The sequence below is a fragment of the Mesoplodon bidens genome, assembly GCF_964165515.1.
Source record: "Mesoplodon bidens genome assembly, chromosome: 7".
Lineage (NCBI taxonomy): Eukaryota > Metazoa > Chordata > Mammalia > Artiodactyla > Ziphiidae > Mesoplodon > Mesoplodon bidens.
Genome location: NC_138164.1, coordinates 22,281,435 through 22,305,073, shown reverse-complemented (window position 1 = coordinate 22,305,073; position 23,639 = coordinate 22,281,435). Strand labels below are relative to the sequence as shown.

The 23,639-nt window shown below is 40.4% G+C and overlaps 1 pseudogene across 1 annotated transcript; it reads left to right on the top strand.

Moving 5' to 3' along the window:
- The first annotated feature begins 18,644 nt into the window (after nt 1-18,644).
- On the top strand, nt 18,645-20,306 carry LOC308620054 (elongation factor 1-alpha 1-like; annotated as a pseudogene). The gene is made up of 2 exons: nt 18,645-19,641; nt 20,010-20,306. The product of its transcript is annotated as an elongation factor 1-alpha 1-like (transcript).
- The last annotated feature ends 3,333 nt before the right edge of the window (nt 20,307-23,639 follow it).

The window sequence follows — 23,639 nt, the reverse complement described above, 5'->3', positions numbered from 1 at the left end:
TATACTAATTTACACTGCTAATAGCAGCATAGGTACCTCAAACAACTGTAATTATTTTAAACTTTGGCTATTTTGACAGGTGGGAAACAGTATCTCACTGATATTTTAATTTTTATAGCTTTCACCACAAATGAGACGGAAAATTTTTAATGAATTTTCTAACGTGTTTTTTCTCTTCTGTGAATTAACAGCTAACAAAAGGCTGCCCATCAGCCCTCATTAGGCTAGGCTTCCTCCGGACTGACAGACTTCCCTGGTGCCCAAGCCTGACTGATTTCTGCACTGTCGTAGTCACGTGTGGCTACTGAGCACTGGAAGTAGCTAGTGCCTCCTGCTGACAGGATGTACTGGGTACAATAACATATATTATTAAAATTTAGTTCACCTGTTTCTATTTACTTTTAAAAAGGTAGCTGCTAGAAAATGTTAACTACATGTTCCTGTTGGGCAGTGCTGGTAAGACCCTTAAACATTGTTTGCTCTGAAATTCTCTGTGGTTAAAACACTCATTGCCCTCACACTCACGTGGGGTCTCCTGATGCTGCCTGTTGCACAGCCATCACCTGTGGTCTGTTGTCAGACCTTGTAGATAGTGCTGTGCTCAGTCCAAATCCCTCACCTGCAATCTCTCTTCCATTTTATTCCCCAAGTCCCACCTCCTCCTAATGCAGTTCCCTCCTTCTGTGGTTGACCCTCCCATGTCTGGCAGCACATTTCAGTTAGGATCTCTTACGTTTTCCCGGGTGAAATGGCAAACTTGATAAGGATTTTCAACCTTATAATGTGTTTTAAACAGACTGTATTCTCTTTTATCTGTATGTTCATACCCTATTCATACTACCATTGAGAATATGATTTTGCAAAGTTCTTTTCATATTTTTTCATTGAAATGTCACAAATGTACAAAGCTGATAAAAAATTTCATATGTTTTCCAAATTCCCTGCCTCTGCCCAGTTTCCAACACAACCCTGCATCCTCTCAAACCACATTAGTGAAGACAACCAAAGGTTATGCCTGTAGCCGCTAACGGTCAAAAGGTTCACCAACACCAACTCCAATTAACCAAAATGTCACAGACATTTACTCATCATTCCTGGTGGGTTTTAGTCTACAGAGCAGGGTGGGTATGTGTTAACCTACCTGGCTATAATAGGAAAAATCTGAAAAAGCCAGTTATGAAGAATTCAAGAAAAAAAAAAGTCATTGCTAATGCAAGGTAGAATTCTTAATGTGTTGAGGGATTATCATATGTCACTTGGAAATTCAGCCTCATTTTTTAGATTCACAGCTCTTGCCTGGTTGTCTGGATTTTCATGATTGTAGGGCTTCTTCACCTGAGGGAAATGTCTGTAGCACATTTTTAATGCCAGAGCAGCTTCCTCTGAGGCCCCTGCCCCTACCCAGCATGCTTCTCTTCCACATCCCCCGACAACCCACCCCCACCCCCCATGGTGCTGAGGGAATCAAAACCAATTTACATATGTAATCATGTGGAATGAAAAACTCAAGTGTACTCTCTGGGGTGCACTCACTACCACTCAGCTCCCTGCAACTAGTTTCATAAGTACCCCTGAGAGATGCTGAGAACACCATGTTGGCCGTTGACCTTCTAATGGTTTGGCCGTTCTCTGCTCCCACTGGCTAGAAGCCCAGCTCCGAGAAGGCACAGGAAGTGGGGCAAAGGAAGAGTTTCCCTCCTTCTAAGACTCACTGGGCCACACTCTCCACAGCCAGAGCAGGAGAGCCAGGCAGGCTTTGAATCAAGGTAGTTTTAAAGCATTCATTATTCTGACAATGTAGTTCAATGCAACTAGCTTTTATTCCTTTTACACAAGTCACATAGAGATTTCCCAAAATATATAATAATACCAGAAAGTCAATAACTATAGCCTTATTTTATGAATATGAGAAATTTCTGTGAAGATGCCTAAATATTTTGATTAATCTGAAAGTAGATGAGCTGATGTGTGGATATTTACAACATCAAAGGACTGTTCTGATTGAATCAGTTTCAAAAATGCAACATAAAAGGTAGGACACTTATCATAAATAGCAGTTTTTTAAATGGGTGCTTTGGTAGTCTGAGGCTTTCAGAATCTGATTAAACACCAGAGTGATCAGTTTGGAGGGAAGGGCCTCACTCTGGATTTAGTAGTCAGATCAGAATGTAAAAGTGCCTGCTGTACCTCTTGAATATAAAATAATAATGACCAATCCCAGTAAATATTTAAATGGCCACCTGTGTTCTTTCAGCTATCTCATCTTTTTCATCTTCGAAGCAGAGCCAGAGATAGATATTATTAGTCTTAATTGCTGGTGTTGCTGAGGTTGAGACTTCCTTCTCAGTTGCTTATAAGGTCTAAGAATCATTCATCCTTCCTGAGCTCAGGCATACCCACTCAGGGCAGAATTTCTGCAGATTGAGCTTGAGTTATTTATTTTTAGGTGGGCCTCCAAAAAAGCAGCTGCAATGCAAGTGGCACAAGTGCACGCCTTTTTGACTCAGCAGCTGAGAGTTCTGCTTCATGCTCCTCTCCTTCTCCAAACTCCTACAGTAATGGCACAGAGGGTATTTCGGATGGGCTGTGCTGGATTATGCACGTACTCCATCTCTCTAACGTGATTGGAAGCCCCTTGAGGTTTACAATATGTGAAAACTTATCACAGGGCTCTGAACACCCCACATTGGTAAATGTTCATTGATAATGAAGTTCTATAAAATTTCAGAGGCCACCATGTCCTGACCCCAAGGCAGAAGAGTGAGGGTCCCCAGAGACTGGGACATCTTGTCAAGACACAGTGAGGGGATTGGAACTGAGGAAATGGCAGGGCCTAGCCTGGCAGAGAAGTGAAAAACTCCATTTAACGGCTAGAGGTTTTGAGAGAGGAGGCAAAGTCAACCATCAGGCATCAGAGAAGAGTTTTCAGTTTTGTTCACTATTATTTCTTAAGAATCTTGCACTTTCAAACCTAGTGAGCCAGAGCACTTTCTCGGCGTCTGACCCACTGCTGCCATCTGCCTCAAAAAATGCCCATGGCTTTTCCTGTCCTTTCTGGCAGCACAAGCCAACTGGCCTCACCTTGCTTTAGTAGAACCACAGAATTTTAGATTTGGGAGGACCCTTTCTTGCAACAGTCTAAGACCCTACCAATTAGTTATCTAATGTTGTTGCTTCAAGAACAATGTTGTTGTGGGTGTGGTGATATAGTTATTTTGGCACATTTTTCTCCTAGTATTTCCCCTTTTCCAAGTATATGGGCAAGCCTGAGCTCATTGCCGCGGGGAAAGGATGCAGCTAGTCAAAAAGCAGAAATAGCCAATTGGCATTTTTTGTCTCTGTGTTTTAAAGGGGGCATCTTAGAGTTTGGGGGATGATGTATAGACAAAATGTGTGGGAGAAGTAGGGGTCAGAGAGCCATAATTCCTCCACTCCCTGCCTAGAATAGGGTTTTCCATGGGCTGAGGGAGGGAAAGTAAAGAGGAGGCAATTAGAACAGACAGAATGATGAGTCTGGGAACCAAGTTCCCTTCTTTCTAGTCACTGCCCCTGGCGAGTCAGTCAGACCCCAAAGAGGAAATGGCTTCTTGCAGAATGTCCTCAGCACAAATGATCCATTGTCTCTTAAAGTTTCCCTGTCCTTAAGTGATTTAGAAACCCTAACGGCTTGTGAGCCTCCAACCCTAAAGGGCTGTACTGCAGGCCATATGCCATCTCAGGGTAACTCAACTTCAACAGATGACTCCCCACTTCCCCAACTTACTGGACAAGGTACTGTGTAAATCCTTCCAAGGACTTTGTCTCAACCCTATGGATGAAGGGAGAAACAAAAATTACCTGAGATTATTACTCTTAGCCTGGCAGTAGGAGGGTTAATGTAGAATTGAGTTAGAAGAAATATTTAAGTTATTTTTCTGGATTAACTGAGTCTGTGGACTGAGATTTGTATATCTACAGTATGTATAAAATATCCACAACTACCTACTATATAATAAATGCTCAAAATATTATCTATGCTATTAATAATATTTTTATTAGTGAATTCAAAGTCAACTATAAAATCTGAAAGGTATTTTTCATTTGTACGACTGTCAGCTGAATTCTACATGGTTTTTGTGTCTGTATGGAAAAATCTTGATTCAGTTCATTGCTCTCTTAAAATCCATTCTTAAAAAAAGAAAAATGTTAATTAAAGATTTATTGTCACTTTACGGGAAAGAAAAAAAGCAAGAGTGTGCAGTGTATACCTTCATTCCACAGGAATTTGTCCTGGTCTCTGTTTCATTCAGCACTTTGCCAATTCCTTGGACAAGTGGAAGAACAGACATGTCCTATGAGATTTTTTCACTCTGCTAGATTTGACCATTTGTTCCAACAATGCTATTGTGAGTCTCAATTATGCTAACCAGTATTTTGGCTGCCGCTCAATATCACATGATTTTAATTAATCACAGTATGGCTCTACTTCTTCAACAGCTTCTTTCCCTTGCTCCTTGTTCTTTCATTTTACCATTTCTGCAGACCTCTCATTCTTAGACCATTCCGTCCATCTCCCTCTTCCTCTCCTATATCCTGAGGTGAGGGTGTAGTTCTACAGTTGAGGACTGTTGCACAAAAGTCACACATCAATGCCAGTTTGTGTCACAACAAAGCATGTCTCTCAAACCACCTGAGCCCTCAACACTGCGTAGCAGTATCCTCCTCCCTGTGCCAAGGTAACACCACTCTCTTCTGGTTCTCCTCCCATCTCCCTGACCTTCCTTTCTTAAATATTAGTGTTGCCTGCATTCTAGCCTTTGCCCTGAAGTCTTGCTCTCTTCTCACTCAACACACCTGAGAAATCTCAGCCACTGTGAAAATTTGACAGCCATGCAAGTTAATTAATCCCAGATCTGTGTCTCCAGTCCAGAGCCCTCTGAGCTCCATATCTGTATGTTAATAGACATCTCAACATCACTGACATATTTTAAGTCTAAAATGTAACTTGTTTTCTATTACCCCATTCAGCACCTACTGATTTCCAATTTTGGTAAAGACTGTCACCATTCTTTTTTGTGTACCTGGTCAGATCTCTGTCTCATCCCTTCCTAGAATATTTGATTCTATCCATGTTTATTAATACATGAACGTATTGCCTATTTCTCCAATAAAACTGTGACAGACAATATTCCTGCACCTAGTGTTTCAATAACTATTCGCTGGGTGAGTGAATAATTTCCATGATCTACTAGCTTAATAATCGTACCAGAAAGGAAAATGATGAAATTCACATTTAAGAACCAACGTCAACTCTTGATGATCATCCTTTTCCTTTCCTAAATGCTTACAAACAATCCATATAATATGTCACTTGGGTTAAACATAAGGCTTATTGGTTTATAATACATGAAGTTATGAGAATGAGTAGACTCTTCCTCTTCTCTCTTTTGGAAATCAGGATAAACTCTGTCTCTGTGTCATTGTCTGGACACATGCTCATGCTCTGTGATTCCTCATGGATTGCCATTTGTTGTTCCACAGTCTTGCCTACCTTTTTCCCAGTAGCCTATGACATGGTTAACATGAGCTCATTTTGATAGCTCTCTTTCTGTCTCTAAGAACTTAGATTCCTCTTACCAATTTTTATTCTTCCTTTTCTGACTGAAAATTCTTCTCTCTGACCAAGAAGAAAAAAATTAAAACACTAGTTCATTAGTTCTGCTTTTTTCTGTTGTCTGTTAACATTACACAATTAAAGTAGTAGGTACTCCTTCCTTATTTTTCCTTCCCTAAAAACGACTGAGGCTGTACTTTTGTTGTCCTGTGTCCTTATTTACAAACCTCTACTCAGTCTGAGTTTTAACCTTCCTGATCCAGCCTTTCCAGGTTCCTGATGCTTTCCATTTCTGCTTAGATTCTTTCCTCTCCTTCCAGCTTATGGTTATATCATTTTAAAATTTGTATTAAAATCTCAACAATAACATTGGCAGATAGCAGTTATTGAGCACTTATTGTGGACCAGACACCTCATCTTCAATCTTTTAATTTCACAATAACCCAATGGATCAGGTGTCAAAAGTTTATAAATAACAGAAGTAAATCCAATGAATCACCAAAGTAGTAAGTAGTAAAAGTTTACTACACACACACCAAAAAGACACTGTGCAAACTGAGAATGTTCAAACCAAAATATGGAAGGAAGCTCCAGGGTATATTTTTGTAAAGCAGTTTATATAATGAGAAAGCAGTGAAGAGACTATTTATTCTTCACAGTGATTGGTTATAGTATTAGAATTTTCTTAAGTGATAGGGAATTGGTTAGTGGTTATCTCAACAATTTTGGATAACAGTTTAAGTTTTCCTTATGATTTCCAGAGGCATGAGCAAGAAATGACCCAGGTCAAGCTTAGTCTTGCAAAATAAGCTAAATTAAGCTTTGCTGGTTTTGACTGCTTAGGGAATTTTCAAGGCTGGTTTCCATTTGTTTTTTATTTTAACATACATATCAATAAAAATCCCTATGTTGTAGATGAGGAAATGAGTCTTAATAAGATTCAGAAGCTTTCCAAGGTCACAAAGCTGGTAAATGGCAGAGACAGGAGCTCAAACCCAGTTGTGAATGACTGAAAGCCTAAGTCCTACTGCCCAGGTTTACTGGCAAAATCTTCTTGTGTGTGAAAGTTGCCACGGAACTGAGCTCACAAAGTCAAATCTGAGTGGAAAGGCCTAAGTGTTTGCATTTTAAACATGTTGGAATATTCTTTACTTCCACAAAGACATAAGTTTCTCCTGTTTTTGTTTTTGTTTTAATTTTCCACGTTCTGGAGAGATACATAGGGAAAAATATTTCTCTAAATAGACCAAAGATAGTGATGTGAGCTTGGTGAAAAATGTCAGGGATACCCAGGATAGGGGAACCAATAAGAAGTGAAAGGACCATGCTTTGCTAGAAAGCACGTTTCCTACCTCAATGGTTCTCAACGTGTGGACCCCGGACCTGCAGCATCAGCATCACCTGGGAGATTGTTAGAAATGCACATTTTTTGGATTCTGCCTGGCTGAAATGAAAACTCCCTGGTGGGGCCTGCAATTTGTGGCTTAACAAGGCCTTGCAGTGATTCTAATTCACTGCATGCTCACCTAAAATGTTTGAGAACCTGCTCTCCTTAAAAGGAACATCTGCCACTCTGCTCCAGCTGCTTGTTACCAGGAGGGGACTATGACTCCCAGGCCATCACACTCTCCCAGGTTTAAGAAAGCTGGAAGTCTCAATTATTTTCATTCTCCCAATTTTAAAATACTGCCTGAAATATTTTTAATACTGTATAGGCTAAACAAAAGATGTTTATAGGCTGGTTCTGACACACAGACCACCAGTTAATGACCTCTGAATAGAATCTGAGCTACAGTAAATATTGGAGTTATTTTATCAATAACTATGTATTGAAATGTCAGTTAATTGGCAAAATGAATTGTGGTCTCCTTTTCATTACAGCCACTTGTTGCTGGGGAAAGTGATTGCCTACCTTACAACAGCACTGAATGTAGTTTAAATGTTTTGATCATTAAACATTTGGGGCCATATTGTAAGGACAATGGAAAATTACTGACAGATTCAAATACAGCCAGAATTCTCTAAAAGTTGAGCCTTTAAAAGATCAGTTTGATTGTATTATGGAAACTTGATGGGAAAGTGTAGATGTGGAGCATATTAGTTAGAAAGTTATTCCAGGAGTCTTAGTGGCAGGTGGTGTTGGGGTGGTGGTAATAAAAATAAGGAGAATTATACGGATTTAATAAGCACTTAGGAAGTTGAATAGAAATGGCTTTGTGGTTACTGGTCAGACTTCAATAAGTCAGAAGACCCCGGTGCAAAGGGCCATAGCTGGAACTAGACTGCAGCATGCATGATCCAGGCTACTCTGACTACTCGCTCCAGGCTACTCTGACTACTCACCCCAGTGCTCCAGAGAAACCCAATATTGTTCCAGCTCCCTGCACCTGCTGCCTTCCTCACCCCACACCTATGCCATGCTCTGAACTCCTAGGCCTCATACTCCACATTTGCAAATGCATATACTGCCTTGAGAAAACAACCACCATTTACTAATCTTATGTGAAATTGTGTTGAGTTGCAAAACAATCAACTCCTGGAAATTAGCTTATTTTAAAGTTAGATATTCCTTACTCTTTGTTCACTATGGGATTCCCATATTTAGAGCCCCCAAACTACATTCTCAGTTATTAATTCTAATACAGTTCTGAACACCTAAAACTATTTTTCTGTCTCATTTTCCTTTATTAGAGCAAGATACATTAGCACAATTTCATCATGCTGACCTGACAAAGGCATTCCTGCACGTCAATAAATATCTAAGACATAAGAGACCTTCAAGATGGTGGAGGAGTAAGACGTGGAGATCAACTTTCTCCCAACAAATACATCAGAAATATATCTACACGTGGAACTGCTCCTATAGAACACCTACTGAACGCTGGCAGAAGAACTCAGACCTCCCCAAAGGCAAGAAACTCCCCCACGTACCTGGGTAGGGCAAAAGAAAAAACAGAGACAAAAGAATAGGGACGGGACCTGCACCTCTGGGAGGAAGCTGTGGAGGAGGAAAGATTTCCATACACTAGGAAGGCCCTTCGTGGGCGGAGACAGTGGGTGGCAGACGGGGGAAGTTTCAGAGCCAGGCAGGAAATCGCAGCAACAGGGGTGTGGAGGGCAAAGCAGAGAGATTCCCACAAGGAGGATCAGTGCCGACCGGCACTCACAAGCCCGAGAGTCTTGTCTGCTCACCGACTGGGACGGGCGGGGGCTGGGAGCTGAGGCTCGGGCTTCGGAGATCGGATCCCAGGGAAAGGACTGGGGTTGGTTGCGTGAACACAGCCTGGAGGGGATTAGTGTGCCACAGCTAGCTGGGAGTGTGTCCAGGAAAAGGCCTGGAACTGCCGAAGAGGCAGGAGATATTTTCTTGCCTCTTTGTTTCCTTGTGTGGGAGGAAAGAGGATTAAGAGTGCTGCTTAAAGGAGCTCCAGAGACGGGCGCAAGCCACAGCTATCAGCGCAGACCCCAGAGACGGGCGTGAGATGCTAAGGCTGCTGCTGCAACCACCAGGAAGCCTGTGAGCAAGCACAGGTCACTATCCACACCTCCCCTCCTGGGAGCCTGTGCAGCCCGCCACTGCCAGGGTCCCGTGATCCAGGGACAACTTCCCTGGGAGAACACATGGCGCGCCTAAGGCTGATGCAACGTCATGCTGGCCTCTGCTGCCGCAGGCTCACCCCGCATCTGTACCCCTCCCTTCCCCCAGCCTGAGTGAGCCAGGGCCCCCAAATCAGCTGCTCCTTTAACCCCGTCCTGTCTGAGTGAATAACACTCTCCCTAAGGCGACCTACACGCGAAGGTGCAGCCAAATGCAAAACTGAACCCCAGGAGCTGTGCGAACAAAGAAGAAAAAGGGAAATCTCTCCCAGCAACCTCAGGAGCAGCGGACTAGATCTCCACAATCAACCTGATGTACCTTGCGTCTGTGGAATACCTGAATAGACAACGAATCATCCCAAAATTGAGGCGGTAGACTTTGGGAGCAACTGTAGACTTGGGGTTTGCTTTCTGCGTCTAATTTGTTTCTGGTTTAAGGTTTATCTTAATTTGGTATTTAGAGTTTATTACCACTGGTAGATTTGATTATTGATTTGGTTGCTTTCTTCCTTTTTTTTTTATATATACACAATTTTTTTCCTTCTCTTTTTGTTAGTATGTATGTGTATGCTTCTTTGTGTAATTTTGTCTATATAGCTTTGCTTTTACCATTTACCCTAGGATTTTCTCTGTCCTTTTTTTTTTTTTTAGTATACTTTTTAGTGTTTGTTATCATTGGTGGATTTATTATTTGGTCTGGTTGCTCTCTTCTTTCTTTATTCCTTTTTTTTTGCTCTTTTTTATGACTTTCTAATTTTTTAATTTTTAATTTTTTAGTTTTTTATTTTAATTATATTATTTTATTATTTTTTCTCTTTCTTTTTTCTCCCCTTTCTTCAAAGCCATATGTCTGACAGGGTCTTGGTGTTCCGGCTGGGTGTCAGGTCTGTGCCTCTGAGGTGGGAGAGCCAAGTTCAATATATTGGTCCAACAAAGAGCTCCTGGCTCCATGTAATATCAAATGGTGAAAGCTCCCCCAGAAATCTCCATCTCAATGATAAGTAAGATCCAGCTCCAATCAACAACCAGCAAGCTACATTGCTGGACACCTTATGCTACACAACTAGCAAGACAGGAACACAGCTCCACCCATTAGCAGAGAGGCTCCCTAATATCATAATAAGTCCACAGACACCCCAAAACACAACACCAGATGTGGACCTCTCCACCAGAAAGACAAGATCCAGCCTCATCCACCAGAACACAGGCACTAGTCCCCTCCACCAGGAAGCCTACACAACCCACTGAACTAACCTTAGCCACTGGGGACAGACACCAAAAACAACGGGAATTACGAACCTGCAGCCTGCAAAAAGGAGACCCCAAACATAGTAAGATAAGCAAAATGAGAAGACAGAAAAACACACAGCAGATGAAGGAGCAAGATAAAAACCCACCAGACCTAACAAATGAATAGGAAATAGGCAGTCTACCTGAAAAAGAATTCAGAATAAGGATAGTAAAGATGATCCAAAATCTTGGAAATAGAATAGAGAAAATGCAAGAAACAGTTAACAAGGACCTAGAAGAACTAAAGATGAAACAGGCAATGATGAACAACACAATAAATGAAATTAATAATACTCTAGATGGAATCAATAGCAGAATAACTGAGGCAGAAGAACGGATAAGTGACCTGGAAGATAAACTGGTGGAAATAACTACTGCAGAGCAGAATAAAGAAAAAAGAATGAAAAGAACTGAGGACAGTCTCAGAGACCTCTGGGACAACATTAAATGCACCAACATTCAAATTATAGGGGTTCCAGAAGAAGAAGAGAAAAAGAAAGGGACTGAGAAAATATTTGAAGAGATTATAGTTGAAAACTTCCCTAGTATGGGAAAGGAAATAGTTAATCAAGTCTACGAAGCACAGAGAGTCCCATACAAGATAAATCCAAGGAGAAACATGCCAAGACACATATTAATCAAACTGTCAAAAATTAAATACAAAGAAAACATATTAAAAGCAGCAAGGGAAAAACAACAAGTAACACACAAGGGAATCCCCATAAGGTTAACAGCTGATCTTTCAGCAGAAACTCTGCAAGCCAGAAGGGACTGGCAGGACATACTTAAAGTGATGAAAAAGAAAAACCTACAACCAAGATTACTCTATCCAGCAAGGATCTCATTCAGACTTGATGGAGAAATTAAAACGTTTACAGACAAGCAAAAGGTGAGAGAGTTCAGCACCACCAAACCAGCTGTACAACAAATGCTAAGGGATCTTCTCTAGGCAAGAAACACAAGAGAAAGAAAAGGCCTATAATAACAAACCCAAAACAATTAAGTAAATGGGAATAGGAACATACATATCGATAATTACCTTAAAGGTAAATGGATTAAATGATCCCACCAAAAGACACAGACTGGCTGAATGGATACAAAAGCAAGACACATATATATGCTGTATACAAGAGACTCATTTCAGACCTAGAGACACATACAGACTGAAAGTGAGGGGATGAAAAATGATATTCCATGCAAATGGAAATCAGAAGAAAGCTGGAGTAGCAATTCTCATATCAGACAAAATAGACTTTAAAATAAAGACTATTACAAGAGACAAAGAAGGACACTACACCATGATCAAGGGATTGATCCAAGAAGAAGATATAACAATTGTAAATATTTATGTGCCCAACATAGGAGCACCTCAATACATAAGGCAAGTACTAACAGCCTTAAAAGGGGAAATTGACAGTAACACATTCATAGTAGGGGACCTTAAAACCCCGCTTTCACCAAAGGACAGACTATCAAAAATGAAAATAAATAAGGAAACACAAGCTTTACATGATACATTAAACAAGATGGACTTAATTGATATTTATAGGACATTCCATCCAAAAACAACAGAATACACATTTTTCTCAATACTGCCCTTCCCAGCCAACTCGTGGGTCTGTCCTACCCCAGGCTTTCTATAGGCCAGGGTTGCAGCTGCTCAGGGACGGTCCCTGCAACCCCACTAAACTCAGGGCCAATCAGCTCCCCGCTCCCCACCACCCTGCACCCGCCACCTCCCCAGATCCCGGACCCTCCACCCACGGGCGCTGACATTTTTTTTTTTTTGAAGATGATCAGAAGGCTTTTATTTGTTACTGTTCTTGCTTTCCACACATGCTTTATTTATTTTTATTTTTTTATTAGTTTCTGCTTTATAACAAAGTGAATCAGTCATACATATACATCTGTTCCCACATCCCTTCCCTCTTGCATCTCCCTCCCTCCCACCCTCCCTATCCCACCCCTCCAGGCGGTCACAAAGCACCGAGCTGATCTCCCTGTGCTATGTGGCCGCTTCCCACTATCTATCTACTTTACGTTTGGTACTGTATATATGTCCATGCCTCTCTTTCGCTTTGTCACAACTTACCCTTCCCCCTCCCCATATCCTCAAGTCCATTCTCAAGTAGGTCTGTGTCTTTTTTTTTTTTTTTTTTTTTTGCAGTATGTGGGCCTCTCACTGTTGTGGCCTCTCCCGCTGCAGAGCACAGGCTCCGGACACGCAGGCTCAACGGCCATGGCTCACTGGCCAAGCCGCTCCGCGGCATGTGGGATCCTCCCAGACCAGGGCACGAACCCGTGTCCCCTGCATCAGCAGGCGGACTCTCAACCACTGCACCACCAGGGAAGCCCAGGTCTGTGTCTTTATTCCTGTTTTACCCCTAGGTTCTTCATGACATTGTTTTTTCTTAAACTCAATCTATATGTGTTAGCATACGGTATTTATCTTTCTCTTTCTGACTTACTTCACTCTGTATGACAGACTCTAGGTCTTTCCACCTCATTACAAATAGCTCAGTTTCGTTTCTTTTTATGGCTGAGTAATATTCCATTGTATATATGTGCCACATCTTCTTTATCCATTCATCAGATGATGGACACTTAGGTTGTTTCCATCTCCTGGCTATTGTGAATAGAGCTGCAATGAACATTTTGGTACATGTCTCTTTTTGAATTATGGTTTTCTCAGGGTATATGCCTAGTAGTGGGATTGCTGGGTCATATGGTAGTTCTATTTTTAGTTTTTTAAGGAACCTCCATACTGTTCTCCATAGTGGCTGTACCAATTCACATTCCCACCAGCAGTGCAAGAGTATTCCCTTTTCTCCACACCCTCTCCAGCATTTATTGTTTCTAGATTTCTTGATGATGGCCATTCTGACTGGTGTGAGATGATATCTCATTGTAGTTTTGATTTGCATTTCTCTAATGATTAATGATGTTGAGCATTCTTTCATGTGTTTGTTGGCAGTCTGTATATCTTCTTTGGAGAAATGCCTATTTAAGACTTCTGCCCATTTTTGTATTGGGTTGTTTGTTTTTTTGCTATTGAGCTGCATGAGCTGCTTATAAATTTTGGAGATTAATCCTTTGTCAGTTGCTTCATTTGCAAATATTTTCTCCCATTCTGAGGGTTGTCTTTTGGTCTTGTTTATAGTTTCCTTTGCTGTGCAAAAGCTTTGAAGTTTCATTAGGTCCCATTTGTTTATCTTTGTTTTTATTTCCATTTCTCTAGGAGGTGGGTCCAAAAGGATCTTGCTGTGATTTATGTCATAGAGTGTTCTGCCTATGTTTTCCTCTAAGAGTTTGATAGTTTCTGGCCTTACATTTAGGTCTTTACTCCATTTAATCCACATATGAAAAACCCACATCCAACATCGTCCTCAATGGTGAAAAACTGAAAGCATTTCCAATAAGATCAGGAACAAGACAAGGTTGCCCACTCTCACCACTCTTATTCAACATAGTTTTGGAAGTTTTAGCCACAGCAGTCAGAGAGGAAAAGGAAATAAGAGGAATCCAAATAGGAAAAGAATAAGTAAAGCTGTCACTGTTTGCAGATGACATGATGCTATACATAGATAATCCTAAAGATGGTACCAGAATACTCCTAGAGCTAAACAATGAATTTGGTAAAGTAGCAAGATACCAAATTAATGCACAGAAATCTCTGGCATTCCTATACACTAATGATGAAAAATCTGAAAGTGAAAACAAGAAATCACTCCCATTTACCATTGCAACAAAAAGAATAAAATACCTAGGAATAAACCTACCTAAGGAGACAAAAGACCTGTATACAGAAAATTATAAGACACTAATGAAAGAAATTAAAGATGATACAAATAGATGGAGAGATATTCCATGTTCTTGGATTGGAAGAATCAACACGGTGAAAATGACTCTACTACCCAAAGCAATCTACAGATTCAGTGCAACCCCTGTCATACGACCACTGACATTTTTCACAGAACTAGAACAAAAATTTCACAATTTGTATGGAAACACAAAAGACCCCAAATAGCCAAAGCAATCTTGAGAACGAAAAACGGAGTTGGAGGAATCAGGTTCCCTGACTTCAGACTATACTACAAAGCTACAGTAATCAAGACAGTATGGTACTGGCACAAAAACAGAAAGATAGATCAATGGAACAGGATAGAAAGCCCAGAGATAAACCCACGCACATATGGTCACCTTTTCTTTCACAAAGGAGGCAAGGATGTAAAGTGGAGAAAGGACAGCCTCTTCAATAAGTGCTGCTGGTTAAACTGGACAGGTACATGTTAAAGTATGAGATTAGATCACTCCCTTACACCATACACAAAAATAAGTTCAAAATGGATTAAAGACCTAAATGTAAGGCCAGAAACTATCAAACTCTTAGAGGAAATCATAGGCAGAACACTCTATAACATAAATCACAGCAAGATCCTTTTTGACCTACCTCCTAGAGAAATGGAAATAAAAACACATGGGACCTAATGAAACTTCAAAGCTTTTGCACAGCAAAGGAAACCATAAACAAGACCAAAAGACAACCCTCAGAATGGGAGAAAATATTTGCAAATGAAGCAACTGACAAAGGATTAATCTCCAAAATTTATAAACAGGTCATGCAGCCCAATAACAACAACAACAACAAAAAAAAAACAATCCAAAAATGGGCAGAAGACATAAATAGACATTTCTTCAAAGAAGATATACAGACTGCCAACAAATATATGAAAGAATGCTCAACATCATTAATCATTAGAGAAATGCAAATCTAAACTACAATGAAATATCATCTCACACCGGTCAGAATGGCCATCATCAAAAAATCTGGAAACAATAAATGCTGGAGAGAGTGTGGAGAAAAGGGAACACTCTTGCACTGCTGGTGGGAATGTGAATTGGTACAGCCACTATGGAGAACAGTATGGAGGTTCCTTAAAAAACTAAAAATAGAACTACCATATAACCCAGCAATCCCACTACTGGGCATATACCCTGATAAAACCATAATTCAAAAAGAGACATGTACCAAAATGTTCATTGCAGCTCTATTTACAATAGCCAGGAAATGGAAGCAACTTAAGTGTTCATCAACAGATGAATGAATAAAGAAGTTGTGGCACATATATACAATGGAATATTACTCAGCCATAAACAGAAATGAAATTGAGTTATTTGTAGTGAGGTGGATGGACCTAGAGTCTATCATAAAGAGCGAAGTAAGTCAGAAAGATAAAAACAAATACCATATACTAACACATATATATGGAATCTAAGAAAAAAAAAAAAGGTCATGAAGAACCTAGAGGTAAGACGGGAATAAAGACACCGACCTACTAGAGAATGGACCTGAGGATATGGGGAGGGGGAAGGGTAAGCTGTGACAAAGTGAGAGAGTGGCATGGACATATACACACTACGAAACATATAATAGATAGCTAGTGAGAAGCAGCCGCATAACACAGGGCGATCAGCTCGGTGGTTTGTGACCACCTAGAGAGGTGGGATAAAGAGGGTGGGAGGGAGGGAGATGCAAGAGGGAAGAGATATGGGAACATATGTATATGTATAACTGATTCACTTTGTTATAAAGCAGAAACTAACACAACATTGTAAAGCAATTATACTCCAATAAAGATGTTAAAAAAAATGTGTCATGGACCACAATGTTCATTGCAGCTCTACAATAGCCAGGAGATGGAAGCAACCTTAGTGTCCATCATCTGATGAATGGATAAGGAAGACGTGGCACATATATACAATGGAATATTACTCAGCCATAAAAAGAAATGAAATTGAGTTATTTGTAGTGAGGTGGATTGACCTAGAGTCTGTCATACAGAGTGAAGTAAGTCAGAAAGAAAAAACAAATACCATATGCTAACACATATATGGAATCTAAAAAAAAAAAGAAAAAAGAAAAAAAATGGTTCTGACAAACCTAGGGGCAGGACAGGAATAAAGATGCAGACATAGAGAATGGATTTGAGGACATGGGGAGTGGGAAGGGTAAGCTGGGACGAAGTGAGAGAGTGGCATGGACATATCAGCACTACCAAATGGAAATTAGATAGCTAGTGGGAAGCAGCCACATAGCCCATGGAGATCAGCTTGGTGCTTTGTGACCACCTAGAGGGGTGGGATAGGGAGGGTGGGAGGGAGACACAAGAGGGAGGAGATGGGAATATATATATATATGTATAGCTGATTCACTTTGTTATAAAACAGAGACTAAGACACCATTTTAAAGCAATTATACTCCAATAAAGATGTTTTTAAAAAAATCTAAGACATAGTGTTGATGTTATATCTACACTGAAGCACTGAACCTCTCAGTTTAAGGTATATTTATAATTTAGGGCATTGTGTATTTCCAAGGCAAAATAAATTGGATCAGTACCAACTATCTTTGTACTCCATTACCATCTTAATGACAACATGGTAGAGAAACTTTCATAATCTGCTCATTTCTTTTAGGAATTTAGAATTTAGAATCATTAATACTTATCACAGAAAGATTATGGGCCATACAAATAAAAATAAATATTAGGTCAGAAATATAGGCAGCACATATTAACACAATGCCTAGAAGAGCGTCTTCTGAAATACAATAATCATTTGGAAATTCTTCATCAGCTTAGCACTATCATTTCAACCTAGGAGTGATTATAAAGGGGTTGGGTCAATGCAGTATATACTCCTCCCATTAAGATAACAGTTGAAAATGTGAACCAAAATTAAGAATAATATACTTGTACATCACTTTCCACCCATTCTCAGACCCACTCCCCTAAATCTAACTTTCTTTGGTAGGTAAAGCTCAGATACACACTGTGGGTGAAATGGATACGTCATAAGTCCAATAGGAAATACAAGATTTAGGACAGAAAAAGTAGCCCATCAACACTTCTTAGGTACTGGGAAGAGCTCCCTTTCCCCTTTCATGATACTAGGATCCTAGGGAGACAGAAAGTGTAGGCACCCAAGAAATATGAACAGAAGTAAGACAGACAGACTTGTGCCCTTGCTCTTGCTGTTATTCAACAATACTGCAAAAGCAGTATTTAGTGAGATAAAGTTTTGTCCAAGGCATCCTTATGATGGTTGGGTATTTAGTGAGAAGAAACGTTAGGACAAGGTCCAGATCAAGAAATGGACTTCCCATTTGCATAGGAAAACTGAGGGTTTCATACCTTCTTTGCTGTGGGCACCCTTTTGCTATAAACCTAAATGGAGTTACTTCTAGCTTATTGGGGTTAGGAGTGAGGTGGGTGATGGTTACAGCCTCCAATTATTCCCAGGGGAAAATAAAAGTGAGCAAGAGTTCCACTATCACTGTGTCTTCCAGGATTATTAAGACAAAGAGACTTGGGACTTCGAACTGACACAGGGAAAATATTATCTTTACAGCAGATATAGAAGCTACATAGTAGTGAAAGAATCTGTAGGCAAAATTTACCACCTCTCTGGATGCCATTCTTAAATAGAGCTTTCTTGGGTAATACTTAATACACTATACCAGTAACCATAGCAGCATACAGATTTGAATATTGCTGTTAAATTCCATATAATTGACAAGTGCAAAGATGAATTAACATTATTTCCTTTTCTGTTCCACAGAGGTGAGTTGGTATGAAGTTGAGCCATCCTGCAAAACAGAGCCAGAAATTTTTCTCTTTCATGGCCATGAAGAAGGAAACTGAGCAAAGAAATTGAATTTAAATCTGAAAGAGATGGGCCTAATATTTATCAAGTATCTCTACCTAGGCCAAAATATTTAATCCTTTCAGAGCCATCTGAGGCATAGGTGTTATTATTACTACTTTATAGATGAAGAAACCAAGGCTTAGGAATTTAAGTAGCTAACTGAAGGTCACACAGCCAGAGAGTGGCAGGAGCAGGATGCAAACATAAGTATATTTCTTCTGATTCCAAATTCTGTGCTCCTTCCTAAGGCATCTTAGTTACCATTGGAGCCATTTTACAGATAAAAGAACCAATAATTAATTTCTTCTATCCTTTGACAGGTAAGAAAACTGCAGCTCAGAGTAATTAAGCATCTTCCCAAAGTCACATCATTACTTAATGCCACAGAATTCAAACCTACTTTTTCACAACAGATTTACCACCAGACCACAAGTATCACAACTAAATCTAAGCCAAAATGGGAAAGAAAATGATTCATATCAATATTGTTGTCACCAGACACATAGATTAGAGCAAGTTTACCACCACTGGCCATCTGGTCTACAAATGTGGTGGGATCAACAAAAGAACCAAAGAAAAAACTTGAGAATGAGGCTGCTGATATGAGAAAGGACTCCTTCAAGTATGCCTGGGTATTGGGCAAACTGAAAGCTGAACATAGGCTTGGTATCACCACTGATATCCCCCTGTAGAAATTCAAGACCAGCAAGTAGTATCATTGATGCCCCAGGACACAGAGACTACCCAAAACACGCCTATAGGCACACCCTAGGTTGACTGTGCTGCGCTGACTGCTGCTGCTGGCGTTGGTGAAGTTGAAGCAGGGATCTCCAAGAATGAGCAGACCTGTGAGCATGTACTTCTGACTTATAGACTGTGGGTGAGACAACTAACTGTTGGTGTTAAAATGGGTTCCACTGAGCCACCCGGCAGCCAGAAGAGATATGAGGAAATCATTAAGAAAGTCAGCACTTACATTAAGAAAATTGGCTACAACCCCAACACAGTGGCATTTGTGCCAGTTTCTGGTTGGAATGGTCACAACATGCTGCAGCCAAGTACAAACATGTTTTGACTCAAAGGATGGAAAGTCACTCATAAAGATGGCAATCAATGCCAGTGAAACCACCATGCTTGAAGCTCTGGATTGCATCCTGCCACCAAGTCTTCCAAATGACAAACCCTTGTGTCTGCCCCTGCAGGGTGTCTACAAAATTGGTAGTATTGTCACTGTCCCTGTGGAGACTGGTGTTCTCAAACCCAGCATAATGGTCACCTTTGCTCTAGTCACCATTACAATTGAAGTCAAGTCTGTTGAAATGCATCCTAAAGCTTTTAGTGAAGCTCTATCTTGGGACAAGGTGGGCCTCAATGTCAAGAACATTTCTGTCAGTGATGTTTGCTGTGGCACTGTGGCTGGTGACAGCAAAAATGACCCACCAGGGACTTCCCTAGTTGCACAGTGGTTAAGAATCTGTCTGCCAATGCAGGGGACACGGGTTCAATCCCTGGTCCTGGAAGATCCCACATGCCGCAGAGCAACTAAGCCCGTGTGCCACAACTACTGAGCCTGCTCTCTAGAGCCCACAAGCCACAACTATTGAACCCACATGCCACAACTGCTGAAGCCCATGTGCCTAGAGCCCGTGCTCCGCAACCAGAGAAGCCACCACAATGAGAAGCCCACTCACCGCAACAAAGAGTAGCCCCCACTCTCTGCAACTAGAGAAAGCCTGCACACAATGACCAAGACCCAGCGCAGCCAAAAATAAATAAATAAATAAATGACCTACCAATGGAAGCAGCTGCCTTCGCAGCTCAGGTGATTATCCTGTACCATCCAGGCCAAATCAGTGCTGGCTATGCACTTGTGCAGGATTATCAAATAGTTCATGTTGCTTGCAAGTTTGCTGGGCTGAAGAGGAAGGTTGACTGCTATTCTGGGAAGAAGCTGGAAGATGGCTCCCAATTCTGTAAAGCTGGTGATGCTGGCATGGTTCATATGGTTGCTGGAAAGCTCATGTATTTTGAGCACTTTTCTGACAATCCTCCTCAGGGTCATTTTGCTGTTTGTGACATGAAACAGACATGTCTTGGGTGTCATCAAAGCAGTGGATGACCCAGAAAGTTCAGAAGGTTAAGTGAATAATACCCCTAATACCTGACACCCCATTTTTAATCAGTTGTGGAAGAACATTCTCAGGACTGTTTGTTTCTGTTGTCCATTTAAGTTTAACGGTAAAAAACTGGTTAATGATAATGCATCGTAAAACTTTCAGAAAAAAAGGAAAATGTGTTGTGAACCACTTGTTTTTGTGTGCATATGACAGTTTTAAGTTATTAGGTTTTAAAATCAGTAAATTTTTTTTTTTTTTTTTTTTTTTTTTTTGGTGATACGCAGGCCTCTCACTGTTGTGGCCTCTCCCGTTGTGGAGCACAGGCTTCGGACGTGCAGGCTCAGCGGCCATGGCTCACAGGCCCAGCCACTCCACAGCATGTGGGATCCTCCCGGACCGGGGCACGAACCCGTGTCCTCTGCATCGGCAGGCGGACTCTCAACCACTGCTCCACCAGGGAAGCCCCAAATCAGTAATTTTTAATAGAAACAATTTGACCAAAAATCTGTCACAGAATTTTGAGACCCATTAAAATAAAGTTTAATGAGAAACCTGTGTCCTCTTCTGGTCAAGACTGTAAATTCCTATAGTACTACTTAGGTAAAAGATTTAAGTAAGCGTTTCCTATAATCTATTTTTGGTGTTTTATCTGCCGAAACCAAAATTTGATAATTCTGGGTTAACATTTTTTTCTGGGTCGGAATTTTGGATTTCTTCCCCCTTGTCTAAGAGGAAGAATCATCTATGTTTTTTAGGGACACAGTGAAAAGCTGTGGGAGGGAGTCTGTTGGTTGCAACCCTTCATAGGTTAGGACAGACAAGCAAAAAGTATTTTTGTTTATAGCTAAGCTCTTGTAAGAAGGCCAAATTCATATATCCAGAAAAGATGAAAATTCTAATTTGAAAAGATAGGTGCACCCCAATTCTCACAGCAGCATTATTTACAATAACCAAGACATGGAAGGAACCTAAATGCCCATTGACAGATGAATGGATAAAGAAGATGGGGTATATATATATACAATGGAATATTATTCAGCCATTAAAAAGAATGAAATATTAACATTTGCAGCAACATGGCTGGACCTAGAAGTTATCATACTAAGTGAAGTCAGTCTGATAAAGACCAATATCATATGATATCACTTATATGTGGAATCTTAAAAAAATGATACAAATGAACTTATTTACAAAACAAAAATAGACTCACACACATAGAAAAATGTTATGGTTACCGAAGGGGAAAGGGGAGGGGGAGGGATAAATTAGGGGTTTGAAATGAACAGATACACACTACAATATATAAAATAGATAAACAACAAGGATTTACGGTATAGGACAGGAAACTGTATTCGATATCTTATGATAACCTATAATGGAAAAGAATCTGAAAAAGAATAGATATATGTATGCATATATAACTGAATCACTTTGCTGTACACCTGAAACAATTGCAACATTGTAAATCAACTATACTTCAATTTTTAAAAAAGGCCAAATTCTGCAGTACTAAAGTCCATGTGTTGCACACAAAATTTTGTGTAGTCACATCAACATTGAGTAAATTTTTTGGTATAATCTCAAATTTTAGTTTTGCGGTTATTGGAATGTGCATTCTCAGATTTACAAATTTTGAAGTAGTTTAAAGAATCTAAAGTGTAAGGCTTAAATAGTAATAACTGCCCTGCTAGAGTTCATTGTATCTAGATTCTAGGAAAAATAAAGATGCTGGGAGTTGGAGAAAAAAAAAAAAAGAATTCAAACCCAGGACTTCTAATTTCTTCTCCAGGACTCTTTGCATTTTACAGATAATTGTAACATTCTACTAAGTCCAGTGTTTATCATTTTGTAATGTCATTTGTAACCTTTGTAGAGCATTTATTACTTAATTTAGATGACATCCAGGGTCAAATTGACTCTTAAAATCTAGACAAGAATGGTCTCCAGCATACCTCATGTTGAAAGTCCAAATCCCTGTCCAAGATTTCTGTACATTCCTGGAGGACTTATGTTCTCATAACTGTCTCCTGCTTCAGCTGACTTCTTGTTCTCCACTTGGTATCTTACAACTTGCTCGTTACTGCATGGGTTTTTCAGCTACCTTTCTTAGTTTTACATACACACACACACGAACAAAATTATGCACACAAAGCCTTTGTGTAGCAGATGTTACAAAAAGTTTAGAGAAATTAAGAAATAGATGGGGTTTGCACTGCAGACTCATCACAACTGGAATTAATAGTCATTCTGTTCTAGAGAGTCTTTTGGCTTATTTTCCATGTTGCTCAGCCATTCTCTCTCCTATCTGTCCCCTCCTACCACCATCAAATTTTTTTTTAATGTAAAGTAATTCTACCCTCCATTTGTTCTGCCCCACACTCTGAATCCTACGGTGGGCCTATTTTTTCATACCCAAATGCTCCAAGGTATTTTCTTCTTTTAAGACCACTTATTCCCAAAAGAAATTGTACTATCAACTATTAAGAAAACAATAGGATTTTTTAAACCACCCATGAACTATACCACATGATCTAAGGGGCACACAGGGAAGAAAATCTGCTCTTAAAGAGTAGCTAGGGGCTTCCCTGGTGGTGCAGTGGTTGAGAGTCTGCCTGCCGATGCACGGGACGTAGGTTCGTGCCCAGGTCCGGGAGGATCCCACATGCCGCGGAGCGGCTGGGCCTGTGAGCCATGGCCACTGAGCCTGCGCGTCCGGACCCTGTGCTCCACAACGGGAGAAGCCGCAACAGTGAGAGGCCCACGTACCGCAAAAAAAAAAAAAAAAAGTAGCTAATCTAATAGGGAAATAGATACACATAACTCAGAGTTCTCTTGGGCCTTACCAGCCTGTGAAAACGACGAGGTCACATGATATTTAACAGTTCAGTCTCCACAACATGCCCACCTCCCGCCGCCCTGACACCCCCAGCCCCAAGTCCTGACAGATATGAGGAAGGCCAATATAACAGAAATTCCTCTAATACAACTATGAAGACTAAATAACGTAAAATTAGAGTGGGGAAAGACATCTGAAGGCTGAAGAGAGTTACTAAGATGACCATGGGTGAAATGGCCCACCTAAGGTTTAAGTCAGCTATTTCATTTTCTGAGCTTGAGTCACAAGGGTTCAATGGTAACAGCTTCTAAAGGTCTGTTTGTTTAATCTATTTTAGTTTTATTCTCCCCCAACAAAAAAAATCTGGGGTTATCTGAGGTTTCCATTGCTGACCAAATGGAAAGTATTAACACTCAAAGCAACTGACAATGGAAATCTGTTTAACTTCATGTTACAATGTTTCTGTTATAAGCAATGAGAAAAACCAGTAAAGTCAGTG